This window comes from Lissotriton vulgaris, chromosome 2_1, assembly GCF_964263255.1.
Source record: "Lissotriton vulgaris chromosome 2_1, aLisVul1.2, whole genome shotgun sequence".
NCBI classification, from domain to species: domain Eukaryota; kingdom Metazoa; phylum Chordata; class Amphibia; order Caudata; family Salamandridae; genus Lissotriton; species Lissotriton vulgaris.
The window spans coordinates 1,821,319,749-1,821,335,527 of NC_141687.1; the positions used below are offsets into that span (position 1 = coordinate 1,821,319,749).

Below are 15,779 nucleotides of genomic sequence, written 5' to 3' on the forward strand. Positions count from 1 at the left end.
CTTGATGGTGCCCATGCAGACTCACTCGAGACATTCCATACTTGCATGATGGAAATGACATCCTGGCTAACGAAGAATTCACTACAGTTCAATAGTGAAAAAAACGAAATATTGCACTGTAAAGTAGGTAGAATCACTAGAAGCCTGCCCTCTGATTTCTGGCCTCTGGAGTCAGGAGAGCCATTAGTCCCAGTAAAATCAGTGAGGAACCTAGGAGTCAGTTTCAATGAAAGTTTGAGTTTGGAGACCAATGTCAACAAGCAGGCAAGCAGCTGCTTCGCTTATATGCGAGGACTCAGAAAGCTGCTCCCCTTTATACCAGTACAAGTTAGAGCCACCGTAGTGAGGAGCACCAGTTCGAGGCATGTGGGCTGCTGAATTCATATCTGTGCTTAGATCGCCGCCTAGTGTTGGGTCCGGATGATTGCACATTGTTGTCCTGGAAGAGTCTTCGAAGTATCACGAGATAGGTGGCTCCTCCCCTGGACTACAGTGCGCATGGGCATCGACTCCATCCCCAGATTGTTTTTTTCCGCCATTGGGTTCGGATGTCTTTGGTTCCCTCTTGTCGGAATCGATAAGAATTAACTTCACTTTACTTGACGTGAGACCAAAAGGTCTTTAGACTTGCGTCGGTATTGTCTTGCGTTCGGCTTCGCAACTTTTCCTCGGCTCCGAGCCGTGCTCTGTACTTCCGCGTGCTTTCGGCGCGGAGGGCCTAGTCGACGCTCCCGACTCTTCGACCATCATGGACCGTAGTCCATTCAAGCGATGTCCGGTGTGTTATTCCAAGTACCCACACATCAACGTCCATCCGGTGTGCAACAAGTGCCTGTCGCCGGACCACGACGAGGCCAAGTGTATGGCCTGTTCGAGATTCCGGTCGAAAAAGACACTCAAGCTCCGTCGAGCTGCGCGCCTGGAGGCCCAACAATCTGCACCGGCGCCTACGGACATTTTCGATGCTGGGGAGGTAGAGAATGAAGATATCCAGGACATCTCAGAATCTAACCCCGTGTCGGAGGACGACTACGACGCTGAGGCCGAAGATTTCGGTGAAGTCGTCGAGGAGGTAGGAGACGACGACTGGGCCCTTGGGGCCATGGAGGATAGCTCGGACGAGAAGCTTCCTCAAACTGACTCTGGGGCCGTTCCGATCAATAAGGCCCAGGTCGAGGGATCACCTTCGGGCCTTACCCGAGACCTTGATGTGAGTTCCTCGGCCCCGCCTTCTGGCACGGCCACGGACATTGGTACAGATTCACTCCCGGTGAAACAGAAACCGAAAGTGCAATCTACGGTCTCGACGCCACAGATATCGAAACCGAAAGTGCGCATCACATTGGTCGGATCGAAGACTTCGGAGGCCTCGGCGCCGAAGAAACCTAAGATGGCCGTCGAGCCGAAGGGACACGTCAAAATGGCCGACCTGAAGGCTGCTACGTCGAAGCCGAAAGTAAAGGGGTCGGACACGGCCACATCGGCGCCGAAGGCAGTCGACGCCGGCAAGGGTCGACTCGATCACAAGAAGATGGTCGACGACCCCAGAAGGTCTCTTACCGACCCGAAGAAGCGGCCCGACAACCCGAAAGCCCTCTCTGCCCCGATTCCACACGACAAGGCCAAGGGGGCTACGGCAGGTGTCGGCTCCGAAGGGGTCCTCGAAGGAAAACACTCCGAAACCGACCTAAGGAGCCGTCAAACCGGCATGTCCATCTGCCGCGTTCACAAAAAAGGTCTCAGAGTCCCTGCAGTGCATAAGGGACGGCGCCGCAGCAGTCGAGCCGAAGGACCCTCCGCCGGCCAAGCCTCTGGAGAAACCGGCGTAAGTGCCCACGCCAATCCTTTTCACCTTGCCGCCTAAGACTGTGCCGAAGGCTTTCGCTGCTAAACCGGGGGCCGGCGTGCCCGAGAAGGTATCTTCGAAGCCAAAGGTATCGTTGGTGGTCCTTGGCCCGCGGCCTCGAGAACTTTCGGAGGAGGAGCGTCAAGAACATTTCATCGACGCAGAAACAGGCAGGCTTTCCCTCCTGAAGAGGAAAATCACCCAGGAGCCCCAATTGGAGTCGTACAAGATCCCACTAAAGCGGAAGATGGACTCTGCTGGTACTCCAGCCTTGGTGGAGCCCATTTCACCACAAGCTCACGAAGTCTCGCCCACCCACTCCGATGTAGACGCTGGTGAGGGCGATGACGAAGATGAATATAGCTATCCAGTCTACACAGACCCAGAGGATGTGGCAGAGCCCTGGTCTGGTGCTGGTGAGCCTCGGGACCCACATTCTGGCCAGGACCCTCAGCTCTTCTCCGCTAAAACTTCGCCCACTTAAGACTCTGCGGCTTTCAATGCCCTCATTGAGCGGGCAGCAGCCAATCACAACGTCCAGCTGCATGCTGACCCTGTGGACGTGGACTTCCTCTTTGACACATTTTCTGTCTCTGAAAAGACTGTGAAAACTCTGCCAATGCTGAAGGGTGTTTTAAAGCACGCTGCTGAAGTCTTCAAAGAGCCCACCAGGGCGAGAGTCATCAACCCAAGAATCGACAAGAAGTACAAGGCAGCGCCTATAGATCCAACTTCTATTAAGGGACAGTTGCCTCTGGACTCACTGGTTGTCTCAAATGCCCGGAAAAGGGCCAACTCGCAGACTACGGGTGATGCTCCTCCCCCAGACAAAGAATCGAAAGTCTTTGAAGCTTCAGGGAAGAGAGTAGCAGCGCAGGCAGCCAACATATGGCGCATCTCAAACACACAGGCGCTCCTGGCGCGCTATGACAGGCCACACTACGATACCCTAGAGACCCTTTTGCAACACCTCCCCGATCAATATAAGAAAGGGGCTGAGATGCTAATACAGGAGGGGAAGCTAATCTCCAACGCTTCCATAAAGTGCGCTCTGGACGCGGCTGACACCGCCGCACGCGCCATTAACACTAGCGTTATGCTTCGCAGACATGCCTGGCTAAGAATATCTGGGTTCAAACCGGACATTCAAACCACCATCTTGAACCAAACGGTCAACCCAGATCACCTTTTTGGCCCTGAGGTTGATACTACCCTTGAAAATGAAGGACACAGACACTGCAAAATCCATGGGTGCCTTACAGTCCCAGCAGTTTCGGTGGGTCCTTTCGTCGCTCCAACATCAGAGGCACCTCAAGGGGTCAACTTTCGCAGTCTGCGCAGTTCTACAAAAACAACACCCAGACTACTTATGCCAACAAGAGTCGAGGTGGATACCGCGGCAACAGCGCCAAGGGCAGAGGACGTGGCAACACCAGCTCCAGGTCCTCTACCGCCAACAAACAGTGACTCATTGTCATTGCCCCCCGACCACACAACACCGGTCGGGGGGAGACTCCAGCAGTTCCTGCCCATGTGGAAGTCCATCACCACGGACAGGTGGGTCAGAAAGCTTATCCAATTTGGTTATTGTCTGGAGCTCACATCCACTCCACCCAACATACCCCCAAAAAACCGTCCAATGTCAGGTGAGCACTTGCACTTATTGCAGCAGGAGGTCACAGTCATGCTGCAAAAAGGGGCAATAGAACTCGTGCCCATGCAGGAAAGAGGCACGGGAGTTTACTCCCTGTACTTCCTGATTCCAAAAAAGGACGGATCCCTCAGGCCCATCCTGGATCTCAGGCCCCTCAATTTTTACATCCTGTCTGAGCATTTCCACATGCTAACATTGCAGCAGGTTCTCCCACTGCTACAACAGGGGGACTTTCTTGCAACTTTGGACCTGAAGGATGCGTACTTCCACATTCCGCTACATCCTTCACACAGAAAATACCTCAGGTTCACCATCCAAAACCAGCACTACCAGTTCAAGGTTTTGCCTTTCGGGGTCACCACGGCACCCAGGGTATTCACAAAGTGCCTGGCGACGGTGGCGGCACATCTACGACGTCACAACATCCACGTCTATCCCTATCTGGACGACTGGCTCATCCAAGCAAAGTCAGCCCAGCAGTGTGCCGGCCACGTGTCCCACACCATTCACCTCCTGCACGATCTGGGATTCTCACTGAATTACCCAAAATCCCATCTCCAGCCCGCCCACATACGGCAGTATCTGGGTGCGACCATAAACACTCTGGCGGCTACAGCCCAGCCAAATTCAGTGAGAGTCAGCAGCATTCAGTCGCTGATCCAAAAATTCAGACCTCAACACTCGCTTCTAGCAAGAGTGTTCATGCAGTTGGTAGACATGATGGCCTCCTGCATCTCCATTGTCCCGCACGACAGACTACATATGCGTCCGCTTCAGGAGTGCTTAGCACGTCAGTGGACTCAGGCCCGCAACCAGTTGAAAGACCTAGTGTTTGTGAGCGGTCGGGCATACAACTCTCTGCATTGGTGGAATCCACAAAACCTTTGCAAGGGCCGACCGTTCCAGGAGCCTGTGTCACAGATTATCCTGAAAACGGACGCTTCTCTCCAGGGATGGGGAGCGCATGTACTCCAATACACTGTGCAGGGACTATGGACGCAGCAACAGGGGAAGATGCACATCAATGTTCTAGAACTGATGGCGATCTTCATGGCATTGAAAGCATTCAAAGTACATCTATGCAACACGGTCGCGTTGATTCGGACGGACAACATGAAGGCGATGTACTACATTCAAAAGTAGGGAGGCACACTCTCCGCAGCTGTCTCATCTGGCTCAGAGCATGTGGAAGTGGGCCATTCAGAGGAACATCTTCCTCATGGCAGAGCATCTCCCGGGCAAAGACAATCAGATGGCGGACCTGCTCAGCAGGCATAGCCACCAGATGCACGAGTGGGAGATGCATCCATCAGTACTCCAGCCGTGCTTCCAAAGGTGGGGTCATCCAGAGATAGACCTGTTCGCCACAAAGGAGAACGCAAAATGCCAAAGCTTCGCCGCCAGGTTCCCACAGTCGCAGGGCAATGCGATATGGAGGAACTGGTCAGGCAAATTTGCGTACGCTTTTCCCCCAGCACCTCTGATTCCGCTGGTGGCACGCAAACTCAGGCAGCACTCAATGACTCTCATCCTGGTTGCTCCAACGTGGGCTCGCCAACCATGGTACACCACGTTTCTAGAACTGTCCGTGGTACTGCATCAAAGGCTACATCTCACACCCAGCCTTCTGACGCAGAGCCATGGCGACATTCAGCACCCAGATCCGCAACAGCTCAATCTGGCGATCTGGCTCCTGGAGTCCTAGAGTTTGGCTACCTAAACTTACCTCCCGACTGTATGGACATCATTCGGGAGGCGAGGAAGCCCACTACTAGAGCCTGCTATGCGGCAAAATGGAAGCGGTTTGTCCTTTATTGTGCGGGCCACAATATTAACCCGCTGGATGCTTCAATTCAGAACATCATCTGTTACCTTTTCCATCTGTACAAGTGTAATCTGGCCTATGCTTCCATTTGCATTCATCTGTCTGCAATGGCCGCTGATCTCCAAAATAGGCAGCACCTCTCACTCTTCAGGGTGCCTGCCATCAAGGCTTTTTTGGAAGGCCTCAAACGAGTCATTCCGCCACGGACTCCACCAGCTCCTGAGTGGAACCTCAATGTGGTCCTTACCAGGCTGATGGGGCCTCCCTTTGAACCACTGCATTCCTGCGAGATTAAGTTCTTGACATAGAAAGTGGCTTTCCTCATAGCAATTACATCGCTACGAGGGTTAGTGAATTGCAGGCCCTCACAATACAAGAGCCATTTATCCAAATTCATTCAAACAGGGTGGTGCTCTGCACTAACCTGAAGTTTCTGCCCAAGGTTGTGTCTCAGTTCCACATCAACCAAACAATCGAATTACCTGTTTTCTGACAAAATCCTGAGTCACTTGCGGAGCGCATGCTCCACACCCATGACGTTAAACAGGCCCTAACGTATTACATTGATAGGACCAAAGATTTTAGAAAGACTAAGCAACTCTGTCGCCTTTGCGCCTCAACACAAAGGTAACCCTATTTCCAAGGCTGGTATTGCTAGGTGGATCGTTAAATGTATCCAGATCTGCTATGTTAAAGCAAAGCGCACTCTTACCATTCCGCCAAGAGCCCACTCCACCAGAAAGTTGGGGGCCTCTATGGCATTCCTTGGAAACATTCCTTTGGAAGACAAATGTAGAGCAGCCACATGGTCTACCACACACACATTTACTAAGCATTACTGTGTTGATGTGCACTCCAAACAGCAGGCAGCTGTAGGGCAGGCTGTTCTCAAAACACTTTTTCAAACTGCTGCAGCTGGCACAGGCGGCCGCCTCTAATGGAGGGACTGCTATGTATTCTATGCACAGATATGAATTCAGCAGCCCACATGCCTCGGACCGAATCTGCTACTTACCAGTATGCATCTGTTCTTGGCATGTAGGGCTGCTACATTCATATCGCCCGCCCTCCTCCCCGGCGCCTGTAGCAGCTGCAGTATTCACATATTTACTCATAGCATGGTAATCATTCACTGAGTTTCATTCCATCTTGGCCACAATGGCTAAAAACAATCTGGGGATGGAGTTGATGCCCATGCGCACTGTAGTCCAGGGGAGGAGCCACCTATCTCGTGACACTTCGAAGACTCTTCCAGGACAACTATGTGCAATCATCCGGACCCAACACTAGGCGGCGATCTATGCACAGATATGAATGTCAGCAGCCCTACATGCCAAGAACAGATGCATACTGGTAAGTAGCATATTCGTTCTCAGCCGCCTGGATTACTGTAATGCTCTGTTACTGGAATCACCTGCCTACCTGATTTCCAGACTTCAGAGCGTCCAGGCGGCAGCAGCAAAAATGGCACTCTCCCGAGGGCGAAGATCCTCCACTACTCTTGCACTGGCAGAACTACACTGGCTGCGTTCGAGGCATGTGGGCTGCTGAATTCATATCTGTGCATAGATCGCCGCCTAGTGTTGGGTCCGGATGATTGCACATTGTTGTCCTGGAAGAGTCTTCGAAGTATCACGAGATAGGTGGCTCCTCCCCTGGACTACAGTGCGCATGGGCATCGCCTCCATCCCCAGATTGTTTTTTTCCGCCATTGGGTTCGGATGTGTCGGTTCCCTCTGTCGGAACCGATAGTTGTTAACTCTCTTAACTCGAGACCAAAAGGTCTTTAGGCTTGGCGCCGGTATCGTTTTCGTTCGGGTTTTACTGTTTCTTCAGCTCCGAACTCCCGCTGCCCTTCCGCGTGCTGTCGGCGCGGACGGGCCTACACGACGCTCCAGACATGGAACGGACTCCGTTTAAACGGTGCCCGGTGTGCAACTCGAAATACTCGCACCTTGACGTGCACCCAGTGTGCAACACTTGTCTGTCGCCGGACCACGACGAGGCCAGGTGTATGGCCTGCTCCAGGTTCCTGTGCAAGAAGACCCTCAAGATTCGTCGGGCTGCGAGGCTCCAGGCCAAGATGTCTGCGCCCCCGCCGGACGACATCTTCGAAGAAGACGTTGAAGGCGACAATGTCCAACAGGTTTCGGACTCTAGCCCTGCGTCCGAGGGGGATGCCTACGACGCAGGAGACGAGGAGTTTGACGAAGCCGGCGACGAGGTAGGGGACGACGATGGGGCCATTGCCACCGTGGGGGATAGCTCGGAGGAGGAGCATCCCCAAACTGACTCAGGGGTCGACCCCCTTCCTGCGGCCCAGGTCGAGGGATCGCCTTCGGGCCTTACCCAAGACCCCGTTCTTAGTCCAGCAGCCCCGCCTACGGGCCCGGCCACGGACATTTTAGAGGTGCCACTCATGTTTCCGAAAACGAAAGTGAAGCCTTCGGGATCAACACCTCCGGTTTCAAAACCGAAAGTGAAAGCGGTACAGAAGGCTCTGGAGGCGTCAAAGTCTAAGAAATTCAAAATGGCCGACATGGCGAGTCCCGCCAAGATGGCCGACCCGAGGGCCTCGGGGTCGGTGCCGAAGGCGAAGTCGTCCGCGGCTGCGTCGGCGCCGAAGATGACCCGAAGAAGGCTTCGAAGAAGCGTCAAGGCGATCCCAAGGCTCTGGCTTCGCCGGCTCCGGCCGTCGGAGCCAAGGACGGTGACGCGTCGACTCCGAAGACGGTGCCTCTCGCCGACACCACTCCCAAGTCAGGGAAATCGCACGAGGCGGTCAATCCCTCTCCAGCCCTTTCGAAGAAGGTCGAGGAGTCCCTGCAACGGATTCGTAAGGTCGCGGTGCTTCCCGTACCTGAAGATGGGGTGTCGAAGCCCGCGCTGAAGCCGTCAAAGGCACAAACGCCTATCCGCTTCACCCTGCCGCCGAAGTCGACGCCGAAGGCCTTCGCTTCGAAGCATGGGGCTGGTGTGCCCTCAAAGGAGGTGTTGACGCCCAAAGCGTCTCCAGTGGTGTCTAAGCCTCGGCTCCAGCCCCTTGCGGAGGAAGAGCGTCGTGAGGTCATCATCGACGCCAATACCGGGAAACTGTCCCTCCTCAAAAGGAAAATCACCACGGAGCCGGTGTTGGAACATTTTCGCATTCCTCTCAAAAACAAGAAGGACTCTGCGGGTACTTCAGCACCCTTTGGCGCCGGCGTCTCCAAGAGACCTGCCGCGTTCACCAACTCACTCCAACGCGGGGGATGGTGACGAGGAGGAGGTAGAGTACAACTATCCGGCGTACTCGGATCCGGAGGAGGAACATGAACCTTGGTCTGCCGGAGGCGACCCGGAGGACCCGCAGTCGGGTCAAGAACCGCAACTCTTTGCGGCGAAAACTTCGCCAACGGAGGACTCTGCAGCCTTCAACGCTTTGATCGAGAGAGCTGCTGCTAACCATGATGTGGAGCTGCACTCCGATCCTGTGGATGTGGACTTTTTATTTGACACGTTCTCTGTGGCCGAAAAGTCAATCAAAACTTTGCCAATGCTCAAGGGAGTGCTCAAGCTCGCGCAGGAGGTCTTCAAGGAGCCCACTCGGGCACGTGTCATCAATCCACGCATTGATAAGAAATATAAGGCAGCGCCCTCGGATCCAACATATATCAAGGGACACTTGCCACTGGACTCTTTGGTTGTATCCAACGTACGCAAGAGGGCGAACTCACAGACAACTGGTGACGCTCCTCCCCCAGACAAAGAGTCAAAAATATTTGAGGCCTCAGGGAAACTGATTGCTGCACAGGCAGCTAACATTTGGCGCATATCAAACACGCAGGCCCTACTTGCACGCTATGATAGGGCTCACTACGACACCCTAGAAGCACTGCTGCAGCACTTGCCTGACCAGTACATGGAGGCAGGGGAAATGTTAATTCAAGAGGGAAAGCTCATCACAAACGCTTCCATCAAATGTGCGCTAGATGTGGCTGATACAGCCTCCAGGGCAATCAACACTAGTGTGTTGCTCAGAAGACATGCATGGCTTAGGATTTCAGGGTTTAAACCTGATATACAAACGACCATCCTGAACCAGACGGTTAATCCTGACCATTTGTTTGGCCCCGAGGTTGATGCGACGCTTGAAAAAATGAAAAAAGATACAGACACTGCTAAGTCTGGGGGCCCTCCAGTCTCAGCAGTTTCGGGGTGGTTCCTTTCGCCGCTCCAATACCAGAGGCACCTCAAGGGGTCAGGCATCGCAATCCACCCAGTACTACAAGGGCAATACCCAAACCTCATACACCAACAAGGGTAGAGGTGGCTACAGAGGCAACAATGTCAAGGGCAGGGGACGTGGAAGCAACAGCTCCAGGTCCACCGCCGCCAACAAGCAGTGACGTCTTGTAACTGCCCCCCGACCACATAACACCGGTCGGGGGGAGACTCCAGCAGTTCCTGCCCGTGTGGAGATCCATCACCACGGACAGGTGGGTCAAATCTCTTGTCCAGTACGGTTACTGTCTGGAACTTACTTCCACTCCACCAAACATACCTCCAAGAAGCCGTCCTATGTCCGGCGAGCACTTGCACTTGTTGCAGCAGGAAGTTCTGGTCATGCTGCAAAAAGGGGCAATAGAGCTCGTCCCACTACAAGAAAGGGGAACAGGGGTTTACTCTCTGTACTTTTTAATCCCCAAAAAGGACGGATCTCTCAGGCCCATCCTGGACCTCAGGCCCCTCAACCGGTACATTCTCTCGGAGCACTTCCATATGCTCACGTTACAGCAGGTACTCCCTCTGCTTCAGCAGGGGGACTTCCTGGCTACGCTGGATCTAAAGGATGCATACTTTCATATCCCCCTGCATCCTTCCCACAGGAAGTATCTCAGATTCACGATTCAAGACCAGCACTATCAGTTCAGGGTTCTGCCGTTCGGGGTCACCACAGCGCCAAGGGTTTTTACAAAGTGCCTGGCGACTGTGGCGGCGCATCTACGACGCCAGAACGTCCACGTCTACCCTTATCTGGACGACTGGCTCATTCAGGCAAAAACAGAACAGCAGTGCGCCGACCACGTGTCCCGCACCATTCATCTCCTGCACGATCTGGGATTCTCTCTGAACTACCCGAAATCCCATCTCCAGCCCGCCCATGTACGACAGTACCCGGGCGCGACGATAAACACTGGCGGCCACCGCGCAGCCAAATTCAGTGAGAATCGCCAGTATCCAAACGCTGATCCAACGATTCAGGCCCCAACACTCGCTTCCAGCGAAGGTGTTCATGCAGTTGATAGGCATGATGGCCTCCTGCATCTCCATTGTCCCGCATGCGAGACTACATATGCGTCCGCTTCAGGAGTGCCTAGCACGTCCGTGGACTCAGGCTCATGGGCAACTGACAGACCTAGTGTTGGTGAGCGGTCGGGCATACAACTCTCTGCATTGGTGGAATCCACAAAACCTTTGCAAGGGCCGACCATTCCAAGAGCCTGTGCCACAGATTATCCTGACAACAGACGCCTCTCTCCAGGGATGGGGAGCTCATGTACTCCACTACACGGTGCAGGGACTATGGACACTACAGCAAATGAAGATGCACATCAACGTTCTGGAACTGATGGCAATCTTCATGGCCTTGAAGGCATTCAAAGTACATCTGTGCAACAAGGTCGTGTTGATCCGGACGGACAACATGACGGCCATGTACTACATTCAGAAGCAGGGAGGCACACACTCTCCGCAGCTGTCTCATCTGGCTCAGAGCATGTGGAAGTGGGCCATTCAGAGGAACATCTTCCTCATGGCGGAGCATCTCCCGGGCAAGGACAACCAGATGGCGGACCTGCTCAGCAGGCACAGCCATCAAATGCACGAGTGGGAGATACATCCATCAGTACTCCAACCGTACTTCCAAAGGTGGGGTCATCCAGAGATAGACCTGTTCGCCACAAAGGAGAACGCAAAATGCCAAAGCTTCGCCGCCAGGTTCCCACACCCGCAATCACAGGGCAATGCGATGTGGATGAACTGGTCAGGCAGATTTGCGTACGCTTTTCCCCCAGCACCCCTGATACCGCTGGTGGCACGCAAGCTCAGGCAGCACTCGATGACTCTCATCCTGGTTGCTCCAACGTGGGCTCGCCAACCATGGTACACCACGTTTCTGGAACTCTCCGTGGTACCGCATCAAAGGCTTCATCTCACTCCCAGCCTTCTGACGCAGAGCCATGGCGACATTCAGCATCCAGATCCGCAACAGCTCAACCTGGCGATCTGGCTCCTGAAGTCCTAGAGTTTGGCTACCTCAATCTTCCTCCCGATTGCATGAACATCATTCGGGAGGCAAGGAAGCCCACTACAAGAGCTTGTTATGCGTTTAAATGGAAGAGGTTTGTCATTTACTGTGTAAACCACGATATTGACCCGCTAGATGCTTCCATTCAAAACATCATTTGTTACCTGTTCCACCTGTATCAATGCAATTTGGCGTACTCTTCCATCCGCATTCACCTGTCTGCTATGGCAGCATACCTCCAGAATAGGCAACACCTGTCACTTTTTAAGGTCCCTGCGATCAAGGCTTTTCTGGAAGGACTCAAAAGAGTCATTCCACCAAGGACCCCACCAGCTCCAGAATGGAACCTCAATGTGGTTCTTACAAGACTGATGGGTCCTCCCTTTGAGCCACTGCACTCTTGTGAGCTTCAGTTTCTGACTTGGAAGGTTGCTTTCTTAGTAGCAATTACATCGCTACGGAGGGTTAGCGAGCTGCAGGCGCTCACCATCCAAGAACCTTTCTTCCAAGTACACGCTAACAGGGTGGTGCTCCGCACTAACCCTAAATTCTTACCCAAGGTTGTCTCTCAATTCCATATGAACCAGACAATTGAGTTGCCAATGTTTTTTCAAAACCCAGAATCGCTGGCGTTGCGGATGCTCCACACCCTTGATGTTAAAAGGGCCTTAATGTACTACGTTGACAGGACAAAAGATTTTCGTTAGACCAAGCAACTTTTCGTTGCATTTGCCTCACACCACAAGGGAAACGCTATCTCCAAAGCAGGGATCGCTAGGTGGATTGTGAAATGCATCCAGATCTGTTACGCTAAAGCTAAACGCACTCTCACGATTCCACCGAGAGCCCACTCCACCAGAAAGTTGGGGGCCTCTATGGCTTTCCTAGGTAACATTCCCTTAGAAGATATTTGTAGAGCAGCCACGTGGTCTACCACACATACTTTCACTAAACATTACTGTGTAGACGTGCACTCCAAACAGCAGGCTGCTGTTGGTCAGGCTGTTCTCAAGACACTTTTTCAGACTGCTGCAGCTGGCACGGGCGGCCGACAATAACGGGAGGACTGCTATGTATTCTATGCACAGATATGAATTCAGCAGCCCACATGCCTTGAACTGCAAATGCTACTTACCAGTATGCATCTGTTCTTGGCATGTAGGGCTGCTGACATTCATATCGCCCACCCTCCTCCCTGGCGCCTGTAGCAGCTGCAGTACTCATACACATGTATGTATACATATGCTCATAGCATGGGCATCACTCACACACTTCACTCCATCTCTGCCAATGGCTAAAAACAATCTGGGGATGGAGGCGATGCCCATGCGCACTGTAGTCAAGGGGAGGAGCCACCTATCTCGTGATACTTCGAAGACTCTTCCAGGACAACAATGTGCAATCATCCGGACCCAACAATAGGCGGCGATCTATGCACAGATATGAATGTCAGCAGCCCTACATGCCAAGAACAGATGCATACTGGTAAGTAGCATTTGCACTATACACCAGAGAATCCTCTTCAAATCCCTATGCACCTTCTTCAAGGCAGTGCATGGGATAGGTCCCCTACCACTACAAAACAAATTCAAGTGGTATGATCCCACTCGGACTCTCCGATCCTCCTTCACTAACCTCATTAGCATACCCAGGATCAGGAAAGCCACCTATGGTGGAAGAGCCTTCAGTATAGCGGCAGCCCGTCTGTGGAATAGATTGCCTATTGCCATTAGGAAAATAGATTAACTGATGGCCTTTAGGAAAAAAGTAAAAACATGGCTGTTCCCAAAAATTTAACTGACCGGAAACAAAGGACCACCTTCTACTCAGGATGGACAGTGTTTTCAACTATATTCATGCAGCGCCAGGATGCCCGTAGGTTTGCAGAGCGCTTTAGAAATACTATAAATAAATAAGTCATCGCTGCCTGTGCCGTGACCTCCTGTTCTGGAGTATATACGTCCTGACAAATGCCTCGCCAGGGTGTGCACTATATCCTCTGGGTGTGTCTGCAGCTGGCCCTCTCTGGTATGTAGGTGTTGTATGCCTTTGTTGCCCCCTCCTCTTTTGTCCAGCCATGCCAGCATTTTCCCAGCCTTGTCCCCGATGTCATAGACCCTATGCGCTGTTAGATATGCTGTCGACGACTTGCGACTTGAGGTGGTCTTGGTACTGCTGCTGGCGTAATTTCAACGCGTGTGCAGTTTCCGTCGTGGGATCAGTCATGTGTGCCATGTTTGCCTCTTGGAGCGTCAGCTCCAGCTCAGAGTTCTTGCCGATATGTTTGCTTGTGTCCCGTGACCGATGCAATCGCTCACCCCCGCAGGACTGTTATATATGCCTCCCACAGGACCGAGAGGGAGGACACTGATGTTGTGTTTTCTGCGAAATAATACTTGGTCGTAGACTTAAGGTCTTTTTTAATCTTGGGGATCATGAGATAATTTGGATATGTAGGATAAATTCTCACGCGTTTCTTCTCCTTAGTGGAGCGGGTTAGCAACACAGGAGAGTGGTCAGAAATTCCTCTTGGCAGTATGTCTATGGTGTCTACGTCCCTCATCCCATCACCTAGGAGCAGAAAGTAGTCTATGCGGGACAGACTATTGTGCACCGGAGAGTGATACATGTATTGCTTTGCTGTGGGGTGGATATGGCGCCAGGCATCTGTCTGTCCCAATGCCTCCAAGAAACCCGGGAAGGCAGAGGAGCCCAACGCGCGTGTCCTAACGGGAAACGTATATAGCGCTGGGTCTGCAATGGCATTGAAATCTCCCCCTATGATGGTGTCCCCCGTCGGGAGATTCAGGAGAAACTCCCCTAGTGCAGGCAATGCTATAGATTGTAGTGCTGGAGGAATATATACGGACACCACATTTAGGAGTTTACCCTCCCATTGCCCATAAACAGCCGCAAAGTGGCCTTGATCGTCCACCTTGTGTTGCAAGACAATAAATGGGGAGGTTTTTTTCACCAGGATACCAGTCCCCCGCGATCCCGCAGTGAACTCCGCGTGCGCCGCCATTTTATAGCCTCGCCTATCGAGTGCACGACATGCTGTCCCCGTGAGGTGTCTCCTGCAGTAACACCAGCGCGGGGCCCTGGCGTTTGATTGCTTGTAGGACCAACCCTCTTTTTATTTTGTCCCCCAGCCCTCTAACATTCCATGTGAGTAGTCGAAGGGGGGCACCGCCATGGAGCGCGGCATTTCCTCAGTGGCTGCTGTTTGGGACTGGTCAGCCATCATGTGGTCTTAGGAGCGTGTCTAGTTGTCGTATTAATTGCGGCGACATGTGTTTGTTGCCACCCGTGGATCTGCATGTGTGGGACGTGACATGGTGCGCCATAGTGTGTGAATCTTGAACCAAAACCAACACTAAAACTCCCCCCCCCCCCCCCCCCCCCCTTCCCCTCCCTGCTCCACGGACATCTTATCTTATCTTATTCGGGATTTGTTAAGCGCACGGTCACCCAGAGGTTTCATGGCGCTGAGAGACAGAAGGTGAATGATGAGACAGATGGTAACGATGCTCTAACCGTGCGCTTGTTTGAATAGCCAGGTCTTCAAGGCTCTCCTGAATTCTACTAGCTTAGTGCAGTTCCGACTAGACAGGGGAAAAGAGTTCCAGATCTTGGGGGCGAGGTAGGCGAAGCGAGATCCACCTAGACGTTTCTTTTTGTACATGGGTAGCGAGAGAAGGGACAAGTGGGCAGATAAATGATCCCGGGTTCCCCAACTTCGCAGAGTGCTTATTTCCTACCCTAACCATCTTCCTTGCTTGTGGGGGTAAAGAGTCTCATAACGGCATCGGCTCTGCCCACCCTACTCAGCTTCACCCAGGGTCGTCTTCCCGGCATCTGAGATGTTTCTCCTGGACGTTGTGGAGCAACAGCTTGTCAGGAGTCCGGCGGATTCCCACCATCTTCTGATCCCACTTCGGATGTTCTGTCCTGAGTTGTCGGGCCTTCTGCCCACGCATCCGCGTCGGATCCGGCACGTTGACCTCCACGTCCCCTGTTGGAGCGGTGAGGTACCTCCACTTGCCTCCATCCGTCGAGCCAGTCTTGTGCTATCTCAGACGTGTCAAAGAACCAAGTCTTCCCGTCGGCCACAACTCGCAATTTTGCTGGAAACATTGAATACGGTAGTTCCTTATCCCTCAGA

The 15,779-nt window shown here is 52.9% G+C and overlaps 1 protein-coding gene across 2 annotated transcripts in view; it reads left to right on the forward strand.

Moving 5' to 3' along the window:
* Positions 1-15,779, forward strand: part of CTDSPL2 (CTD small phosphatase like 2) — a 459,434-nt gene that overhangs the window by 114,277 nt on the left and 329,378 nt on the right. The window lies entirely within an intron of this gene.